Genomic DNA, 22,254 nt, shown 5'->3' with positions numbered 1-22,254 from the left:
GCGTCAGGCTCAGCGCCGCATGGGAGCCGCGCGGGGGGGCGGGCGACGCCCTGCAGCTCGCGCACCTCCGCGCAGCCCCTCCGGGCCGCGGCCGCCCTTCCTCGTCCGCTTCCGGGCTGTCACCTGACGGTCCCTCGCCCCGGCGGGGCGGAGTCAGGGCCTGGGCGGGGCCTGCCGAGGGCGGGGCGGGGCCGGGGCTCTGGCTGTTGGGCGGAAGGAGGTTCTGACAGCCGAGAACCAGTCGCAGCGCGTAGGGGCCAGGACGTGGCGGCGGTCATGCCAGCTCCTCCTCCGAAGGTTTGTTGTCTATCCTACCTCTTCTTTCTTCTTCCCCCAACTTTTCTTTTTTATAAATGTGCTTCAGCGGGTCATGGTGGCGCACGCCTGCAATCCCAGCAATCGGGAGGAAGAGGGAGGAGGATCACCCTGAGTTCGAGGCCACCCTGATACTACATAGTGAATTCCAGGTGAGCCTGCGCTACAGTGAGACCCTACCTCGCAAAACCAAAATAATAATAAAGTAAAAATAAATGTGCTTTTGTTCATTCTCTAATTACTGCCTCTGGCTTGGAGGCTTTGTGCCTTGAATTCCAACAACTTAGAGGCATATTGGTAAGGTTTCATATCTTATGTATTCAGCGTTTACATCGCTTGCCTACTTACATTTTTCTTTTATTTTGTTCTAGGGCTTTGGTGAGGATTTCCCTCTCCATTTAATTTTGATATATACTCCTATGTAGTGAGTGTGCACTTGTTAGTCCAGGATTTGGAGAGGCCGTGGCGGTAGAAGGATTGCAAATTCCAAGTCAGCCTGGTTTACATAGCGAGTTTGAGGCCAAGCCTGACTACACAGGGAGACCATGCCTAATCCCACAAAATAATTAAATGATAAATCAACAAATAAATGTATGTGTGGATGTATGTATGAGAATTTGGAATTGAAGGCCTGAAGCACAATATCATTAACAATAAAGTTTAGATGGACACCTGTAAAATGATTGTTTTAGTACTGTGATTTTTTAAAATATTTTTTGATCATTTTTTATTTATTTATTTGAAAGTGAACACACAGACAGAAAAAGAGGCAGAGAGAGAGAGAGAGGGAGAATGGGCATGCCAGGGCCTCCAGCCACTGCAAATGAACTCCAGATGCATGTGCCACCTTGTGCATCTGGCTTACGTGGTCCTGGTGAATTGAGCCTCAAACTGGGGTCCTTAGGCTTCACGGGCAAACGCTTAACCACTAAAGCCATCTCTCCAGCCATAGTACTGTGATTTTAAAATATCAATTTTCGTTGCATCTTTTGTGTTTACAATTGTCAACACAAAATATATGGATTTGGTGTTACTAGAGTTTTCAATTTCTTTACTGATTGTAGTATATTTTCAAATAAGTCTCATATCAATTTAAAAGTGAATAATGGAAATACTAACAGATTTGACAAGACCTACTTAGGGAAGTTTCGGAATAAACTAAAAGATACATCCCTACTTCAACTATACAACAGAATTTGAGATTGTTGTAATAAATGGCTTTGAAGTTTACTGTTACAAGTCACACATTTTAGTGTAGGCAAACTTAGCATTTGACATCTTCTACCTCTGCTCTTGAAATGTAAGACTTCTAAGCAGGGCTGGAGAGATGGCTTAGCGGTTAAGTGCTCGCCTGTGAAGCCTATGGACCTCGGTTCGAGGCTCAGTTCCCCAGGTCCCACGTTAGGTGCATGCGTCTGGAGTTCGTTTGCAGTGGCTGGAAGCCCTGGCGTGCCCATTCTCTCTCTCTCCCTCTATCTGTCTTTCTCTCTGTGTCTGTTGCTCTCAAATAAATAAATAAATAAATAAATACTTAAAAAAAAAAGACTTCTAAGCATAGCTGAGGAAAACAAGACTTCTTGAATCAATTTATATGGTTCAGTAGAATTTTGTAAATACAACTAAAAATACTCAACCAGGTGTGGTGGCACACATCTTTAATCCCAGCACTTGGGAGGTAGAGGTATGAGGTCCAGCCTGGCATCAGAGGACTATCTTAGGTGGAAGTCCTAACTTTCTACCTTGCTTGAGGGCAGGGTCTCTTATTTACCACTGTGTACCCTAGGCATCTGTGTACCCTTGTGCATCTGGCTTACATGGGTCCTGGGGAATTCAGCATTGAACCAGGGTCCTTAGGCTTCACAGGCAAGCACTTAAGTGCTAAACCATCTCTCTAGCTCCATGTTACCTTTTCTTTAAAAAAGAATATTTTCAAGGCTGGAGAGATGGCTTAGTGGTTAAGGCACTTGCCTGCAAAGCCTAAGGACCCAGGTTCAATTACTTAGGACCCACATAAGCCAGTTGCACAAGGTGGTGCATGCATCTAGAGTTCATTGGCAGTGGCTAGAGGCCCTGACATGTCCATTCTATCTGTCTGCCTCTTTCTCTCTATCTGTCTCAAATAAATAAATATTTCAAAAGAAATTTTAAACATATATTTATTTATTTATTTGAGAGAGAGTGAGAAAGAGGCAGAGAGAGAGAGAGAGAGTGTGTGTGTGTGTGTGTGGCAGGGCCTCTAGCCACTGCAAACAAACTCCAGATGTATGCGTCACCTTGTGCATCTGGTTTATGTGGGTCCTAGGGAATCAAACTTACGCCCTTTGACTTTGCATGCAAACACCTTAGCCACTAAGTCATATCTCCATCCCTCAAAAATATTTTAACTAATGTATTTATTTGGAAGCAGAGACAAAGAGAGGAGAGGGGGGGGGGAATGAGAGAGAGATCTTGCCAGGGCCTGTAGCCACTGCAGATATAGTCCAGATGGATGTGTCACTTTGTGCATCTGGCTTTACATGAGTACCCAGGCCATTAGGCTTTGCAAGTAAGTGCCTTAACCACTGAAAAATCTCACCAGCTCCAATGTTACTTTATTATTTATTTATTTACTATTTGAGAGAGGGGGACAGATCAAGAGATAATGGGTGGGCCGGGGCCTCTAGTTGCTGCAAATGAACTCCAGATGCACGTGTCACCTTGTGCATGTAGCTTATGTGGATACTTGGTAATTGACATTGTAGGTCTTATAGGCTTAACTGGCAAGTGTCTTAACCACTAAGCAATCTTTTCAGCCCTTGAGGTTACCTTTTTTGTGTTCAGTACCTCTAATTGCTGAGCCATCTCTCCAACCCAAACGTTTACTACCTGATTTATCTGTTTTCTTGCTGTAACTTGTGTTGACATCTTCCACAGTTGTGATAGCTAATATTACAGTCTAACTGAATACCTTTTTTAAAAAATATATATGTATTTTTATTGATAACTGCTAACTTACAGACAATAACCCATGATATTTCCCTCCCCTCCCCATGTTCCCCTTTATAACTTTGCTCTCCATCATATCCCCTCCCTCTCTCCATTAGTCTGAATACCATTTTAATAAATGTGAGGCAGATGTTGTCCTGAGGAGCCACTGGTTTTTTCTCTACACAGGTCTTCAGTTGATATTGGTCTTCAGTCAACACTGGAAGGCAGCAAACAGCTCCAGCACCAATAGAAGGAAGGGGGCTCTTTTCACTTTGACCTTCCTTATATAAAGCTCCCATCTGAAAGGGGAAGGGTTCACTCTGGGTGAAGGACTTCCTCCTTCAGTTAATCCTTCCTGGAAGCAACCTTGGAGACCCACCTGAAAGGGATTTCTGTGGATTACTAAACAGATCAAGTTGACAACACTTAAACCATCACAAGCCCACCCCTTGTCAACTTGACACCAAACCATATCTCCTTACATCATACTTAATTTCCAAATGAAAATAGTAACAAGCTCATAATTCTGCCTAACACAGCATAACTATCCCACATACAACCAGAAATGCAAAATCTTCTCTCCAACACAAAGCAAAGTTCCTTGAGGAATGCTTAGTCTCTAATATAATAAGTCAGATAGAAATTCAGCAACAGTTAGCTAGTGATATAGTCTTAATATTGGTGGAGATATGTACAAACACTCTGTATCAAGGTAGGACAGAAACATGGACAGTTACAGTCCTTATTTTTGTAACTACTCACGTGGCCTTAGTTTGTGTTTGTAACTGCCTTCTTCTGCTACCCATTCTGTATTTCCTCCACCTTCAGCAAGCACCTCAGGAAGTCTTGGTTCTTTACCTGGAAGGGTGATCCATACCTTCATTCCTGAAGGATCTGGGCCATTTATCACATTATCTCGATTGGGTTGTTGCAGTTGTCCATTGACTTTGATAACAGGCCATGGTAACACTAAGAGATGCCCTAATGGATCTCCTGCACTCCAGACATACTCTTCCTTATCTTCATTTGGAAGAGCAGTCTGATTTCCCCCTGGTAGTCTGCATCAATCAACCGTGCTAACACTGAACTCCTTTCTTAGACTGCTGACTGGTGGGCATCAGGAGCCCAAAGTGGCCAGGGGGAAGTCTTAGCTTCCAGTTCAATGGAATGTTCTTTGTGCCTCCTGGCAAAAGCACTCTCTGCTCTGGCACCAAGACCTCTAGGCCAGCAGAGCATAAGGTGGCAGGAACAGGAAGCAAAAATTTGGTTAATAGGTCACGTAGGGTGATGGTAAGTGGGACCACTCCCATTTCCACCCCTTAATTCCTGGACCCATGAATCCAGGCTATAGGAGAAACATCACCATATATAGGACACTGATTTAGCCTGCTGGAGGACACTCCCCCAGCCCTCCAAGCTGTTGCCACCTAGTTGGAGCTCTTTTTGTAAAAGACCATTCCACCATTCTATCAAGCCAGCTGCTTCAGGGTGGTAGGGCACATGATAAGACCAGTGAATTCCATGATCATGAACCCACTGCCGTACTTCCTTGGCTATGAAGTGAGTTTCTTGGTCAGAACCAATGCTATGTGGAATACCATGATGGTGGCATTCTGTAAGTTCTTGGGTGGTAGTTTTGGCAGAAGCACTAGATGCAGGAAAAGAAAATGCTTACCCAGAATAAGTGTCTATTCCAGTAAGAGCAAAACAGCTGCCCCTTCCATGATGGAAATGGTTCAATGTAGTCAACCTGCCACCAAGTTGCTGGCTGGTCACCCTGAGGAATGCTACCATATTGGGGGCTCAGTGTTGGTTTCTGCTGCTTGCAAATTTGGCACTCAGCCACAGCCATAGCCAGGTCAGCCTCAGTGGAAATCCATGTTGTTGGGCCCATGCATAACCTGCATCCCTGCCACCATGGCCACTTTGTTCATAGGCCCATTAGGTAATGAGAGGGATGGCTGAGGAAAGAGGTTGACCACTATCCACCAAACAGGTCAGCTTATCTACTTGATTATTAAAGTCATCCTTTGATGAGTTCACCTTCTGATGAGCAGTAACATAGGACACAAGTATCTTTAGATTCTTTGCCCATTCAGAGTTCTATCCACATAAACCTTCCCCAAATGTCCTTCTTACCAGTTTTCCAATTGTTCTCCTTCCAAGTCCTGGACCATCCAGCCATTCTCATGAATCAGGGTGTAACCGCACATCTGTCCATGTTTCCTTCCAAGCAAAATGCACAGCCATATGTGCTGCCCAAAGTTCTGCATATTGTGAAGACTTCCCTTCACCACAGTCCTTCAGAGTTGTCCCAGAAAGGAGCTGTAAAGCTGCAGCTGTCCACTTCTGGGAGGTGCCCATATAATGTGCTGAACCATCTGCAAACTATGCCCTAGTTCTTTCCTCCTCAGTTGATCATAGGGCACACCCCAAGATGCCATAGGGTGCATGCTTGGGAACAGAAGACAATGTAACAGGAGTAGAAACCATAGACATTTGGGCAACTTCCTCATGAAACTTACTTGTGCCTTCAGGGCCTACTCTAGCCCAATCACATATATACCACTTCCACTTGATGATACACTGCTGCTGTGCACATCCAACTTTATGTCCTGGTGGGTTAGGTAACACCCAGCTCATAATGGGCAGCTCAGGTCTCATAGTAACTTGATGTCTCATTTTCAAACGGTCAGTTTCCAGTAAGGCCCAATAGCAGGCCAAGAGCTATCTCTCAAAGGGACAGTAATTGTCTTCAGATAATGACAGGGACTTGCTCCAAAATCCCAAGGCCTTCCACTGTGATTTTCCTATGGGGGCCTGCCAAAGGCTCCAAACAGTATCCCTATCCACTACTGACACCTCAAGTACCAATGGATCTGCTGGATCATATGACCCAAGTGGCAGAGCACCATGCACAGCAGCCTGAACCTGTTGAAGAGCCTTTTCTTGTACTGAGCCCCACTGAAAACTAGTAGCTTTCCAAGTCACTTGGTTTATGGGAAGGAATAAGACACACAAATGAGAAATTTGCTGTCTCCAAAATCCAAATGAGCCCAGTAGACATTGTTTGTAGGAGGGGTCAGATGCAACAACTTATCCTTCATCTTAGAAGGACTATTCCTGCATGCCCTACACCACTGAACTAGAAATTTTACTGAGGTGGAAGGTCCTTGAATTTTAGATGGATTTATTTCCCATCCCTGATGTGCTCCATGAGTTTGATGCTACCCTGAGACTGGATAGTCTTATGTAGGTGGTTTCAGGCACTGCAAGGTCATGAATATCCTGGTCATTTTGTGTCTGCAGGAGCATGTTCTAAGGAGTCTTACCCTTTCTTTGGTTGTTACATTTTTTTTCAGCTACCTCTTCCACAATGGACCCTGAGCCTTGGAAGGTGAGATAGAGATGTTTCAGTGATGATCACTCCTCTGTCACTTCTTCTTACCACTCTGGTGCCTTCTGAGTCATCCCTAGGTCACTGCCATCTGAAAAGAGAAGATTCTCAAGCTGGGCATTGTGGCACCCACCTTCAATCCCAGCACTCAGGAGGCAGAGGTAGGAGGATAGCCATGAGTTCAAGGCCACTCTGAGACTCCATAGTGAATTCCAGGTCAGCCTGGGCTAGAGTAAAACCCTACCTCAAAAATAAATAAATAAATAAATAAATAAATAAATAAATAAATAAATAAAACAAACCATAGATTGTCACTAGAAAATTTTCAGTGTCCAGGATAGGATACATTCCAGTGAATTGTTGGCCATGGAGGTCCCTGATAAACCCCCCCCCAAACATTACAACCCTCTCTAATTAGACTGGTGGCCCACCCATGGGAGGGAATACATGCCTGATACTGAAAACCTATCACAGGGGAAGTCATGAGCCCTAGAGGTATATAACATCTGCTTGTGTCTGGCTAAATATGTATACTATGTTTACCAAACTGCCTGGCAATCACTTCTCTTAACATTCATACCCATATATTAATGCTACTCTCACTTTTGGTTAGAAAATCTTCTCTTTTTTTTTTTTTTTCTTTTTGAAGTAGAGTCTCACTCTAGCTCAGGCTGACCTGGAATTCACTATGGAGTCTCAGAGTGGGCTCGAACTCATGGCGATCCTCCTACCTCTGCCTCCTGAGTGCTGGGATTGAAGGTGTGTGCCACCATGCCCAGCTTGAGAATCTTCTCTTTTCAGATGGCAGTGACCTAGGGATGACTCAGAAGGTACCAGAGTGGTAAGAAGTGACAGAGGAGTGATCATCACTGAAACATCTCTATCTCACCTTCCAAGGCTCAGGGTCCATTGCGGAAGAGGTAGCTGAAAAAAAAAAAAATGTAACAACCAAAGAAAGGGTAAGACTCCTTAGAACATGCTCCTGCAGACACAAAATGGCCAGGATATTCATGACCTTGCAGTGCCTGAAACCACCTACATAAGACTACTATAATAGGAGTAAAAGATGGTGACATCAAAATAAAAGAGAGACTGATTGAGGGGGAGAAGGGGTATGATGGAGAGTGGAGTTGCAAAGGGGAAAGTGTGTGTGTGTGGGGGGGGATTACCATGGTTTATTGTCTATACTTCTGGAAGTTGTCAATAAAAATAAATAATTAGTTTAAAAACCAAAAAAAAAGGGGGGGGACTGGAGAGATGGTTTAGTGGTTAATGCAAAGCCTAAGGACCCAGGTTTTATTTCCCAGAACCCACATAAGCTAGATGCACATGGTGGTGCATGCATCTTGCATCTGAAGTTTGTCTGCAGTGGCTGGAATCCATGGTACACCAATTCTCTGTCCCTCTCTCTTCCTCAAACAAAGAAAAAAAAAAAGTTTTAAAAAATTGGAATTGGCCTATTGTTTCTTTTTGTGTCTTGCTTCAAGAAAGAACACAATAAAATAAATTCTGGCTGGAGGGATAGGTTAGCAGTTGAGGCTCTTGCCTACAAAGCCTAAGAACTCATGTTTGAATCTCCAGATCCCACATAAACCAGACTCAGTGACCCAATTGCACAATGTCGCACATGTGCACAGGGTGGCACATATGTCTGGAGTTCATTTGCAGTGCTGAAGGCCCTGGCACGTCCATTCTCTCTCAGTCTTTTTCTATCTGACTTTCTCTTTCTCTCAAATAAATAAATAAAACTTATATACTGTAACCCTTATTCTTAAAAAAAAAAAACACAACTATTTGATTTATTTAATTTTCAAGCAGACAGAGACAGATATATGAAAAAGAGAAAGAAGGAATGGGCAAGCCAAGGCCTCCTGACACTGCAAGCGAACTCCAGATGCATGCATCACATTGTGCATCTGGTTTACATGGGTACATGGAAGTCGACCCTAGGCACACAAGCTTTGCAAGCAGCACCTTTAAGTGCTGAGCCATCTTCCCAGCTCAACTCATAGGTATTCTAATGTGCAAATTAACTCTTTTTCTTTCTTTTTCTTTTCTTTTCTTTTTTTTTTTTTTTTACAACTTTTACCATTTATGAGACTTTGCAATGACCATAGCATACAGCAAAAAGAAAACTTTCTATCCAAGGGTGAGAGCAACAGTAATCTGTGGCTATAAACATAAATATTCAGAAAACAGATTAAAAACCTACCTGTTAAGCAAAACAACAGTATTAGGTTCCCCATCTAGCACCTGTGATCTTCCCAGCCATGGGCTTTTTGACCTGGTCTTGAATTCCCTCTTGTAGAATGTGTCTCAAATTCAATTAAGTAGCAATTGCTTACCACCATAGCAGCCATGCCACCATTGCACCAGTAGGCACCTCTTGCCTGGAGGTCAGTATTGTAGCTCACAAGCTCCATAGGTGGGTGAGGCCCGTTGGTGACTTTTCTAGCCCAGCAATCTGTATAGTACCTTCTGGCACTGTGAGAGCTATTTGGTAGGGCTGAGGCTTCTAGTTCTGTTCCAGCTAGGTTTCTCTATATTCTATAAGCAGAGCTTGAGGAGACTTTAGTCGCTGGATTTTACTGTTCATTTCTGGTAGGCAAACAAGAGCAGTATCAATATACTATACTATTAGGAGGGCCACTGGGCCTTCTCTAACAACTCATGAGGACATATCTCACATGTGGCTCTGCTATTTTCATTTAATAAATAACTTGTGACTTCAGTGAATATCTATCACTGCAAGATTCTTCTATTAATTCTCTTATTTTTTAAATTATATTTTAATTTAGAAAGTAGGTTTCCATATGATATTTCACATATCCTAAGTTTTTGTTATTATTATTATTGTTAGATATGGACATATTTTATATGTAAACATTACATGTTGGTACCATCCTTTTCCTCCTCCCTGCCCCTTTTCTGAAGAGGCCTTCCTAGTTGGGGATGCAGATCAACTCCATGGGGATTGTGGGCCATGCATTATGGGGGGGGGGGCGCGGAGGAGGGCAATGTCTCTGTGCAAAATGTCCCAACTCGTGTGCCAATAACAATCTTTCCATCCCCTCTTCTGCAAAATTCCCTGAGCCATGCTGGGAGCACTTTAAGTCTACATCAGTGATGGGCACTTAGGACCATCTGGATCTCTGGTTTGGTAGGTGTTAAGTGTCCTCAGTATCTTTCTCCATCACTCTTGTGCTAATATCAGCTTAACTAAGAGAGCAGCACTCTTGCTCATTTCCCCAATTCCTCTGTGGTTTTAGCTGAGGCTGGGTGGAGTGCTGTGGGTCATTTATCTCCTCAGGTCCATTTCCCATCTGAAAAAGAGAAGCAGATTCTTCAATGGAAAGTGAAGTCAGCACTGGTTTAATGGGATAATCATTATTAATTTAGAGAGAATTAAAAGGGTTTAGACCCTTCCCCCAATAGTCTAAGGTTAGTGGGAGCTTGACAATGGAAAGTAGAATCATTATCTGGATGTGATTCTGACTTTTCTCCCAGTTCCAGATATGGTTTCCTCTCCACTGAGCACATCTATTAGCCAATCCAAGAGCAATTGGTTACCCAACATGGCTGTGTGCCACTATTGCACTTGTGTGAGCACCATGTCATATTGTTTGCTTCTGAGTTGCTCAGACTTTAAGTTGCTTGGACAGGTGTTAGCCACTTTGCCCCAGTAGCTCACATAGTGCCTTCCAGGGAATGTCTCAGTGAAGAACAATAGATAGAGATTGTCTAGGCAACTTACAGTGAAAGGACCCTCATGTGAATAGCTTTCCTTAGCTAAACATGGAAACTGACCATGTGCCTATAGGGGAAAATCTAAGTCATTTCACTTTACTACAGGTCACAAACATCAGAAGGGGCTGGCTTGTTCTTAAAAAAACTTAAAAAAATTTTTTTTTATTTATTTGAGAGAGAGAGAGAGAGGAAGGGCGGGGTGGAGGGTGGGGGGAGATGCAGATAGAATGGGTACACCAGGTTCTCTAGCCCCTGCTAAATGAACTCTAGATGCTTGTGCCACCTTGTGCATCTGGTTTAATGGATATTGGGGAATTGAACCTGGGTCCTTAGGCTTCACAGTTTAATGCCTTAGCCACTAAGCTATTCCTTCAGCCTTGGCCTGTTCTTATCTTTGCCCACTTACAGAGTTGTATTAGTCAGCCTCAGTTTTCTAGAATGGAACTCCAGACCAGATACAGTTTATAGGAAGAAAGGATTTATTGAAATTTGCATATAAAGGGGAAGTTCCATAATGCTGAAAGAAGTTGGCTCCCTTTACCAAATCCACACTCAGAGAGAAAAGCAACCATCACCTGCACAAGCTCACTCCAGAACATCATAATGTCAGAACTCAAGCACTCTGCATGTATTTAGACTGGAACTCCAACTCAATCCCTACACCTTAGGGCTGAACCCTAGGATCCACCCATAATGACACCTCTATCCAGGTAGCTGGATATCTTAATCACAAGCTTTAACAAACTCTTGAATCAGTTGGGGGACATCCATTCAAACTATCACAGGAGTCCTTCTACCCACTTCCAGGAGGGCCTTTCCTAGATTATTAAGATTTGGGGGAAAATTGCTCTTTTCCAGAAATCCTGACTTCAGGCATCTGATGTCAGGGCTGGGCTGATTAGATCAGCCATCTATCCAGGGGTTCTCAGATAAATAAATAAATAAAAACCCAACCTGAGTCTAGAGGTGGGTTTCTAAAAGCCCTTCTTGCCTCATTGGATAAGAGCTCTGTCTTCCTTCCTTTTCTTTTTGTTTTCTCAATTTTTATTAACATTTTCCATGATTATATAAAGTATCCCATGGTAATACCCTCCCTCTCCCCCCCCGACTTTCCCCTTTGAAATTCCATTCTCCATCATACCCCCTCCCCATCTCAATAAGTCTCTCTTTTATTTTGATGTCATGGTCTTTTCCTCCTCTTATGATGGTCTTGTGTAGGTAGTGTCAGGCACTATGAGGTCATGGGTATCCAGGCCATTTTATATCTGGTAAGGAGTCCTACCCTTCCTTTGGCTCTTACATTCTTTCTGCCACCTCTTCCACATTAGACCCTGACCCTTGGAAGGTGTGATCGAGATGTTACTCAGTACTCCAGTCACTTCTTTCCAGCACTATATGTTCTGAGTCATTCCAAGGTCACTATCATCTGAAAAGAGAAGATTCTCTACCCAAAGTGAGAGTAGCATTAACATAAGGGTATAAATATTAAGAGAAGCGCTTACTGGGCAGTTGATAAGCATAGTATATACATTTTTCCAGACATCAGCAGATGTTTCACCCCCAGGGCTCATGACGACCCCTGTTTTAAGTTTTCAGTATCAGGGATGGGTTTCCTCCCATGGAGCTGGCCTCCAGTCCAGTTGGAGGGCAGTTGGTTTCCACCATGACAGACATGCCACTATTGCATCCGTTGACTCATTCGGGCTGGCTGGCCAATTATAAGGCTTGCAGTGTCCACTGTTGAGTATCTTCATTGGTGGTATCTCTTTCTCCCATTGAATTATATGTAGAATGGCTTCTTCTAGCTTTCTGTTAGCCTTCCTTATCTCATAAGAACTTCTGAACCTTATTCTCTGGTCTATAGATTTCATTTTGAGGTAGAAAAGACCACTTCCTAATGATTTATTGTAGGTGCTGATTTATTGTAGGTGCTTATTGTTTCCAGACACAATCTCTTCCTGCTCAATGGAATGGAAAGGCCCAGAAAAGCCCCTCCCAGAATAGTCAGAAGGAGGATATGGTTAAGACAAAATAGAGTTTACCCTTGGCAGTGGAAACCATGTAGCTAAATGCCATGTATGCTTTTGGAAAGTCCCCATTTGCTAGCTTGTTCAACCTTGCTGCTATGAATCTGCCTTGCTGGTAGAGTATAAACTGAAAATGCTAGAGTATAAAATGGAAGTGCAGGCTGAGCTTGGGGCCAGAGTTTCTTTGGGAGTGATCCTAGCTCCAGTCCCCAGGTAAATAGACCCCTTTCTTCCACTCTCATTGGTATTGGAGTAATCATTTCAGAGAAATTCTTGCTACATCTCTGGAGAACCCAGCATAGTTATCCTTTGCCACAACCCCCATTGGTCAAAGGGATGCTGTCACTCCTAGGCCTTCCCTGGAACTGGGAAGCACATACTCTCAACATAATTCCAGGGACCCCTTCCAGTTGTCCCAGGGGACTGTGAGACACAGGACTGGAGTCCCCGAGTGGAATAAAATGAGACCAGGCCAGAAATCTGAACCAGGTAATGACTCCCCAGAAAATAGACAGATAGGGCTGGTGTGGGCTTGATCACCCCACATGAGATTGCATCTGAAGCCTCATTGTGCTACTGATATGGCAATGGTCTCCAAGGAAAAAATAGATTGTTCTCCAGAATAATAGAGTAGGGATATAAAATGGGAATGCATAATTTCTGAATGAATTTGTGAATGACTATAATGGTCCCTTAGCCCTGTGGTTATGGGATCTGACTGGGCTCTAATATATGGTTCTGCTGGAAGCCATTTTACCTTAGTGGTCACTCACACCTCTGTGATAGAAGAGCTAACTAGGTGTGGGTTTATATGTGTGGCTCTATGGTAAGGCTTTCTTAAGTCCTCTTCAGGGGGCCAGCCAGGAAGTAACTACTTGAGGGAGAAGCTTCTCTTCTCCTCCCTTGCTTATGCATCACACAGGGTTAGGCACATATGAATTCCCCAAAATCATGGCTAGGGAACCTCTTCTGGGGTAGTTTGAATAAATGTCCTCCCCTCCCCCCCTCCCCCCATAGGAGTTCAGGAGTTTTACTAAAGCTTCTTGGATTTCCAGATACCTTGGCTGAGGAGCTGTCACTGGGTGGATCTTAGGATCAAGCCCTAAGATGTAGGGGTGGACTTGGAATTCTAGTCTAAAATTATGCAAAGTGCTTGAGCTTTTCCTGGTGTTCCTGAAGTGTGCTTGCTTGCTTTTGGTATATTTTTTGGATTCTCTCTTTCTCTCTGCTTGGTCTGGTAAAAGGGGACCAACTTCTTTTGCCATTATGGAACTTCTCCTGGATCTGTAAGCTTCAGATACGTTTCCTTCCTCTCATAACTGTGTCTTGACTGGAAGTTCATCTCCGTACCTAAAGATGACTACTACAGAATTGGTACTTGAGTGTGGAGAGTGCTGAGATAAATATGACTATGTGGATTTTGGTCTTTTGGAAAATGTGTGCTGGAGGAATGGAAAACTTGGTGCTTGCAACCGAAGAAGCTTTCTGGAATGGTTAGCCAAGTTTTATTGGCTACTCTGATGAGAGTTCAAAAATGCTAAGTGCAGAGAGAATTGCACTGGGAAGCTTGGCTTATGAACTTTCTAAGATGAAGAAAAGACTGCAGAAAACCGTGTTGGAACTCGGCTACTGGAATAAGGGCTGGCTGTGTTCTTCTGCCCAGGCTCAGAAAGTTTGATGAAGATTAAATTTATAATGGACTGATGTGCTTGGCTAAAGCTATGGGACTGAGAGATTTAAGATGGAAAAAAACTCAAGTCATTTTAAAATTACTGGCACAGACAATGGTTATTGACACTGCTATTTTCAAACACATTAGCAATCTTTTTTTAAAGATTTTTTTAAAAAATTTTTGTTTGCTTTTATTTATTTATTTGAGAGTAGGAGAGAGAGAGAGAGAGAGAGAGAGAGGGGGGGGGGGGAGAAAATGGGCACGCCAGGGCCTCCAGCCACTGCAAATAAGCTACAGATGTGTGCACCCCCTTGTGCGTCTGGCTAATGTGGGTTCTGGGAAATCGAGCCTCAAACTGGGGTTTTCACAGGCAAGCTGTTAACCGCTAAGCCATCTCTCCAGCCCCAAAGATTTTTATTTTTATTTTTTTTATTAGAGACAGAGAGAGGGAGAGAGAGAATGAGAGTGAGAATGGGTACGCCAGTGAGAATAGCCACTGCAAACAAACTCAAGACACATGTGCTACCATGTGCATCTGGCTTATGCGGGACCCTGAGAATTGAACTGGGGTCTTTAGGCTTTGCAGGCAAGCACCTTAACCACTAAGCCATCTCTCCAGCCTCCTAGCAATCTTTAAAAAATATTTTATTATTTATTTAACAGAGAGAAAGGGGGACAGGAAGAGAAAGAATGGGCATACTGGGGCCTCCAGCCACTGCAAATGAACTCCAGATGCATGTGCCACCTTGTGCATCTGGTTAACATGGGTCCTGGGGAATCAAACCTAGGTCCTTTGGCTTTGCAGTCACACACCTTAACCACTAAGCCATCTCTCCAGCCTCACTTTAAGGAAGATGGCCCAACTACTTAACATTGAAACAATGGAAAGAATGTCTGAGAAAAGATTATGATAGAAATGCAAACTCTTGGAAAAGAGTTGACTGAAAAGGAGCCTGTTTTTAAAAATCACAATTTATTTTGTCCCTGAATTAAGAAGATGGCTGTATCTTACACACCTATTATTGGTATGGGGAGCACAAAAAATGCATGGGGTGTTAATGAAGTGCATATGGCTGTAGGAGCAGCTCCTGAGATGTAGCAAATAGGTGGAGCATAATGACTGTCATGAAGAGGCTGGTGAAGCCATTGAGAGATTGTGGTGGTTTGAATAGATGGCCCCCAATATATTCAGTTTTTTGTTTGTAGTTTGCATTTGCTGCCACCAGGCTGGAGACAGTATCACTGGGTGGATCTTAAGGTGTGGTGGTGGGTTTCAGATTTCAATCTAAAGATATGCAAAGTGCCTAGCTGGAGTTCCTGAAGTGTGCTGTATGGCTTTTGCTTCTCTCTGCTTGGGCCTGTGAAGGCAGGCCAACTACTTCTGCCATGATGGAACTTCCTCTGGACCTGTAAGTTTCAATAAATCCCTTCCTCCATAACTGTGTCTAGTCTGAAAGTTCATCTCAGTGAACCTGAAGCTGTCTGCTACAGAGATGGACTGTGGTTTGCAGTGGGGACCCAAGTATGTATAGATTCACCAGGACTATGAAAGGGCTTCCATGGAGGATGTTGGCTAAGGATGGAAGTTTTCTCTAGCTACCCAGCCCAGCTGGAGGAGTAGAATTGGAAAATCCAGAGACTTTCAGTCACTGGTTATGATATTAGACTTGAACTGCAGATATTTGATGTTTGCTTGATGATTATTGGGTTTGCATTGTTCAAGTCTCTCCTTGCTATGTCTTATAGATGTTAAAAATGTTTATGCTATGCCTTCCTTTACATGTTGAAAACATGTAACTTGTTTTGATTTTACAGTATTCAAGAGACATCTCAGAGAGTTCTTGGGGGCAGCCAGATTTTGTCAAACTTGGATCCCAGATTCTTCACCATTGCTACGCCTTTCCACAATGCCCTCTGAGGACCTACTCAAGACCCATTGACATGGGGGGAAGGGGGAGAAGAAAATGCCTTTTGACCAACTCAGAAGGAGACTGAGTGAAGTTCCTGCAGTGGCACTCCCAGATGTCAGTTGCCCCCTTTCATTCTACATACATGAGAAGGGGTGAATTGGCTTGGAGGTCCAAACCCAATGACTGAGACCATGGAATATACCAGTGGCATACCTGTCCAAAAGGTTGGAGTGGCCTAGGAATGGCTCCCATGGTAGTGCCTCTGAGCACTAGCAGCAACAGTAGTGCTCGTAAAAGAGGCAGACAAACTGATTCAGGGACAAAGCATCACTGTCAAAGTATGGCACCAGGTCGCCTTTTTTGCTAAATAGGGCAGCCAGCCACTGGATGACTGGTGAGTTGAGAGACAAAATATAACCACTTTTTTAAAAAAAAGGCCCAGGCCTGACTTAGAGAACTAGCTGGCCAATGTGCTGACCTTTTGCTTCTGTAAAGTTTGCTTGCTTAATCGCTGCTTTTCCCCCTAAAGTTTCTGAGGTATCTCCACTTCAAGGACATTGCAGAAACACACTACTGTCGGGGGGTGGGGGTCTCTGGCCTCCGACCACCTGCTTAGATAAGAAACTGAGTTATCTCCACTTCAAGGACAATGGAGATTACTTCATCTGCCTGGAGTGCCCCTAGCTCCTGCCCCCAACTTTGCCTGCTGAAACCCCAAGCCAATTAGAACTGTTTAAATCAACCAATCATGTATCTATCCCCTACTTCTTTGTTTGAATTCCCATATGAACCCCTTCCCCCAAAAGAAAGGGTCTCTCTCCCTCACTACCACTGTGCTGGACTGTGGGGACAGAGCCCAGACCTAGGCTTACAATAAAGAAACCTGTTGCTTTTACATTCAAGTGTCTCGGCTTCTGTGGTGGTTCTATGGGTGACTCCTGGGTGACCAGGGGACTTGGCTACTGGTCAGGAGTCTTGGCACAACAGAGTAAGTGGCTCAATATTAGGCCATGTTGGGAGAAAAATCCCTGTGTATGAGTAAAACCCACTCTGGCCCTAAACCCAGCCACCTGAAGAGGAGGGAGAACCCCTCCAGGACTGTGGAGGGGTTATGGAGGAAAATTTCACTTTGTGTCTGGGCCTAAAGGTTCAGACATTAATCTTTTTACTGATGGGAGCAGAAACCTACAACTAGGAGAATACTGCACTTGGTATGCAGTGACCACTGAGGAGCAATTTGTTAAAGAAGGCTGACTACCTAATCACTGGTTGGCTCAAAGAGCTGAAATCCATGCACTGACCTGTGCACTCCTCCTTGCAAAGGGAAAGCAGGTGAACATCTACATTGACTGTTAATATGCCTTTGCTACTCGCCACATACATGGGCACTATATTGAGAAAGAGAGCTATTAACTTGGGGTGGGGGATAGAAATCACACACAGTGATCAAATCCTCCAGCTTCTAGAAGCAGTCTGGGCTCCCTGAGATGTGGCAGTAGTCTAATGCCAAGCACATATGAAGAATTGAGATTGGATAAGTCAAGAAAACCAAGTGGTGGATCAAACAGCTAAGCAAGCAGCCCTCCAGGAAGATATAATGGAGAAGATATGCTTTACAATCCCAGTGCTTCTAGAGTCTCCCTCATATAAATCAGCACTTGGGAGGCAGAGGTTGGGAGATAAGAGTGAATTCGAGGTCAGCCTGGGCTTGAGTGAGATTATACCTTAAAAACAAACAGAAACAATAACATGCAGGGTGTAATGGCACATGCCTTTAATCCCAGAATTTGGGAGGCAGAGGTAAGAGGATCGTTGTGAGTTTGAGGCCAGCCTGAGACTCCATAGTGAATTCCAGGTCAGCCTGGGCTAGAGTGAGACCCTACCTTGAACAAAAAAAAAAAAAGAACTGTATCTGGGGCTGAAGAGATGGCTTAGTGGTTAAAGCACTTGCCTGGAAGCTTAAAGACCCATGTTAAACTCTCCAGATCCCACGTAAGCCAGACACATAAAGGTAAGGCAAGCACAAGGTTTTACATGTCACTAGGTACAGCAGTTTGATTGCAGTGGCTGAGGCCCTGGGGTGCCAATTCTCTCTCCCTCTGTCTCTCTCTCTCTCACTTTCTCTTAAAGAAACAAAACAAACAAAAAACCTGCATCTGTTCCAGCATGAAGGGAATGAAGGTTTCTTATAACCAGAGTTCTTCTATGGCATCCACAAGCTCATCATATGTGAAGATTGACAGGGGAATCAACCATAGATCCTCCTGTATATGAGGCAGGAACAGATAAAATTGTTGGAGAGTAGTGTGTCATCTGGCAGGTCTGTCTCAAGGTGGTCTTATTCAGGTATAAGGGAAAGTTTAGTAATCTTTAAAGAGGAGGGACCTGTGAGTGTTGCCCGGAAAGAGGGAGGAGTGATGAAAGGAGATGATGGGGATCTTTTCAAGTGGAAGAAATGAACCTAGGTTGGGAAGCCCTGGAAGATGGCCGTAATGGGGGTTAGACAGAGATTGGTGGGTGGGATCAGAGATATAAACCATGCCTCTATCTCTAAGTAGGAAGAGGAGCCTCTGGATAGGGGAAGGGGAGGGTGGTGTTAGTGTGTTTACACAGTTTTGTTCTGAGGAATGGGAGGAGATAAGGAGGGAGTAGTGGAGTCTCAGGAGAGAGAGTTCAGGGGAAATCATGGGTTCAAAGGGGCTGGTCATGGAAGTGCGGGGCTCCTTCCCAGTCAGGTAGGTAGTGCCTAGGGAAGAACCAGGCCTGCTGGTTCCTCCCTAGGGGTTGAGGAGGATGATGAGCGTCAGATGACCCAGACCTCTCCTGGCCACCAGAGAAAAACCACACATCTGGAGCTCGGGAGTCTTTTCAATGCAGGAACTTGCAGAAACAACTCGCTGTATTACTCTGAGTAGTTGCTTATATCATGTTGGGGATGAAGGCAGGGATTTTAGGATGGGGGCAGAGGTAAGGGCCAATAGTAAACTGTAACTATTGAAATGGTAATTACAATTACCACGCGGAAGTGGCAGGCCAGAAGCCATTAGGCATCTTGCTGAGTCCTAGCTGGCCAGAGACGGGTCGCCAAACTTTAGCTAGGTTTAGGAAGTTCTACTAGGCCTCACACCTGGACCTTTCTGAGCCCAACATCTCCCCCTTTTGTTTTTGTAAGAGCATTAGTCACCGTGGCCCCTGTCTTAGGTTGTCCCCCTCTGGGGATCTTACCCATCATTGGGTACCAAGTGTTTGGCTCGCTGAGAACACACTCCATGGCCTGTCTTAGGTTGTCCCCCTCTGGGAATCTTACCAAACGTCATCAGTCACATGGAGGGCAGAGGAGGTGGCAGTGGGTCATCTGAGGAACTTAATTCCTGAGTTGCCAGCCTGTGGTAATGTATTTCGACCTGATGAAGTTTTATTGTCTTTAGCCACTGGTGAATAAATTGTGTAATTTTGTTAATTACACAAGGCCCAACACTGAGGATAAGGAAGAGGGGAAAGAGAAGGAGGGGGAGGGGTCCAGGTAGAGGGAGAAGGTAGGGTAAGAAGTCACATGAGCCCATGGCAGCGGGTTGTCCTGGTGGTCCCATCACCTCCTCTCCAAGTCTTCCTGGAGCCTCTTAATCTTGTCCTGGATGATTCCTGATTTATTGGCATAAAAGTGGCATTTTCCTGTAAAAACAAACATACGCCTCCCTTTTCGGTCTATTACCTCAGCCAGGGAATCTAGCTTCCAGGAATGATATCTACATCTGGGATTACAGTGTCTGGGCCACAAAGGCCTATCCAATTGGTGGGCAGAAAGTTATAGGCCATCCCACCTCCACAAACATAAACCATTCCAGAAGGTGGGCAGCGTTGAGCATTGGGCTCAGTTGTGTTAAAAGTACAGAAGGAAGGATGAATGTATCCCACATCTATACTGGAATTATTAGGGGAAGGCAGGGCCCAAATGCCCAGAGGTAACTTTGGGAAAAGCTGGACAGGGATGGGGAAGGTGGCTGAGCAGTTTTTTAAGGTTGTATGGGCAACTGTACTGCAAGCAGCTGAAGAGGCCCAGATTGGAGGCAAAGCCAGCAATCCTCTGCAAGGGAGGGAGTTATTTAATTTAGCAGGGTGAAGGACCATTTTAGGAACAGTCCTCAGGGGTGGGACACTCCCTAGAGAAGTGATTGTCAGTGTCCCCATGTTGGGACAAATATTTTAGGTCTCTCACTGGTACCCAAATGGGTCTTTTTCTTTTTACAAAGTTTTCCCATGGACAAAAATTTTATGAGCTTCACACAAGTTTCTATCAAAAAACTCCTTTCTGTTACAGAGTTTTTGTATTTTAATTACTTCATAGTACAAAGGTTGGGAAACAAACATATCCTTTGATCCCAGCAATACAAACATAAATCTTAAGGAATGGCCAGCTCTTATCAGTAACACTTAATGTGTATAATCTTGTTTATATGTAGGTGCTAAAGTCTTGCTGTCAAATGGCCCAGAGCTATGGACACAAGGCCAGCCAAATGGCTCCCAACAATTTCCCCTTTTTTATTTATTTTTTATGAACCGAGCCCCTCCGGGCCTCAGTGCAGAAAGACTGTGTCTGTCTTAGGTTGTTCTCTATGATATTTAGGTCTTACCCATCATCGGTACATGAATTCCATCATTCATGCCCTGTCTTAGGTTGACCTAACTCGAGAGAATCTTACCCGTCTTTCACTACCAGCCTCTGCAGAGGCTTTAAGATAATGTCTCAGGAAGCTGGGGTTGGGTCCATAGCTGTATCCCATGTATTTCTGTACGAATATCCATAAAGGATCTTAAAAGGTATTTAATGAGTATGGCAGCAGACACAGAATGAGCAAAAGACAAACACCTGTAGCAGTAAAGCTTTCTATCCAAGAAGTGAGAGAATTCCATCCAGGATAGGCAGACTTAAAAGCAGATATTAAGTCATCAGCAGCTTTAGCTGTATCAAAAATAAGCTGATTATTTTGTAAAGACAAAATCTCTGAATGTAACTGAATCAGATCTAAGGAAATTTTATCATTGTGCCAAATATCTCTTAAAAGTATTTTCCTGCTGGGTGTGGTGGCACATGCCTTTAATCCCAGCACTCGGGAGGCAGAGGTAGGAGGATCGCCATGAGTTCAAGGCCACCCTGAGACTACAGAGTTAATTCCAGGTCATCCTGGACCAGAGTGAGACCCTACCTCGAAAAACCAAAAAAAAAAAAAAAAAAAAAAAAGTATTTTCCCAATGCTGTTGACTGTTATATCTTTTAGAAGTAACACAAATCCATTGAAAATCTACATGACACTCCAAACAAGTTCTAACTTTTAACCCTAGTATATAGAGCATCTAACAGGTGAAACTGTATCTATGGTAAGGATCAAGCCCAAGATCTTAAAGGGAGGTGCAGTTTTAATTTTTTTTAGGAGCTACTTTAAAGCTTTGAGTATGAAGGATAGTTAGACATTAAAAGTACAAGCCTAAAGCCAAAAGCCACAGCACACTTCAGGAACTCCTGTTAGGCACACTTTGTATATCTTTAGATTGAAATCTGAAACCCACCATCACACCATAAGATAAACAATTGATTATATTGGGGGCCATTTATTTAAATTACCACATTCTGCCCCTGGAGCCCAATAGATTTATAACCATCACACATTATAAATTGTTAGAAAAAATGTAAATATTTAGGGTAAATAATGTCATACTTAGGGTAAATAATGCCTTTTTTACTTGGTTGTGTGGGGGTAAGGATTCCCCTTTTTGTTTTTGTAATTGAGACTTGAGAGTTTGATTATATCTTTAATGATAGCCTGGCCCCCAGGTGTTGTATGGAATGCCTGTGGAATGTGAGATTTTCCAGGTCTGGAGAAAATCTACAAAGGCCTTGCTTACGAAGTAGGGGCCATTATTTGTTTTAATTTGATCAGGCAGCCCAAGAGTGGCAAAACATTGAAGCATATGACTAATGGCATGTTTTTTTTCCCCCTGGCATGTGTTGATGCCCAGTTGGCGCAGGAAAAGGTCAGTGAGCCCAATCACCTCAAGAGGGCGGACTTCTCCCCTGTCCCCATCTGGGTCAGTCTAAGGGGGCCACGTGGCAGTCTCCCAGGAGTTGGATTGCCCGCCATTTCCCAGTAAGGGAGGGTCGGACACAAGCTGCCAGGAGGGGGGCAATCTATTTAAATTACTAAATTCCATCCCTGACTCCCA

General features: G+C 43.9%; 1 long non-coding RNA gene across 1 annotated transcript; it reads left to right on the top strand.

The window, feature by feature from the left end:
- Nucleotides 1-164: 164 nt before the first annotated feature.
- LOC123455330 lies at nt 165-16,930 on the top strand. Its single transcript, XR_006633842.1, has 2 exons — nt 165-297; nt 15,941-16,930. It is a non-coding gene; the product is annotated as an uncharacterized LOC123455330 (long non-coding RNA).
- Nucleotides 16,931-22,254: the final 5,324 nt, after the last annotated feature.

This window comes from Jaculus jaculus, chromosome 16 (genome assembly GCF_020740685.1).
Source record: "Jaculus jaculus isolate mJacJac1 chromosome 16, mJacJac1.mat.Y.cur, whole genome shotgun sequence".
Classification (NCBI taxonomy): Eukaryota; Metazoa; Chordata; class Mammalia; order Rodentia; family Dipodidae; genus Jaculus; species Jaculus jaculus.
Note: the sequence above shows the minus strand (reverse complement) of the source record. Positions and strands in the feature narration are given on the sequence as shown.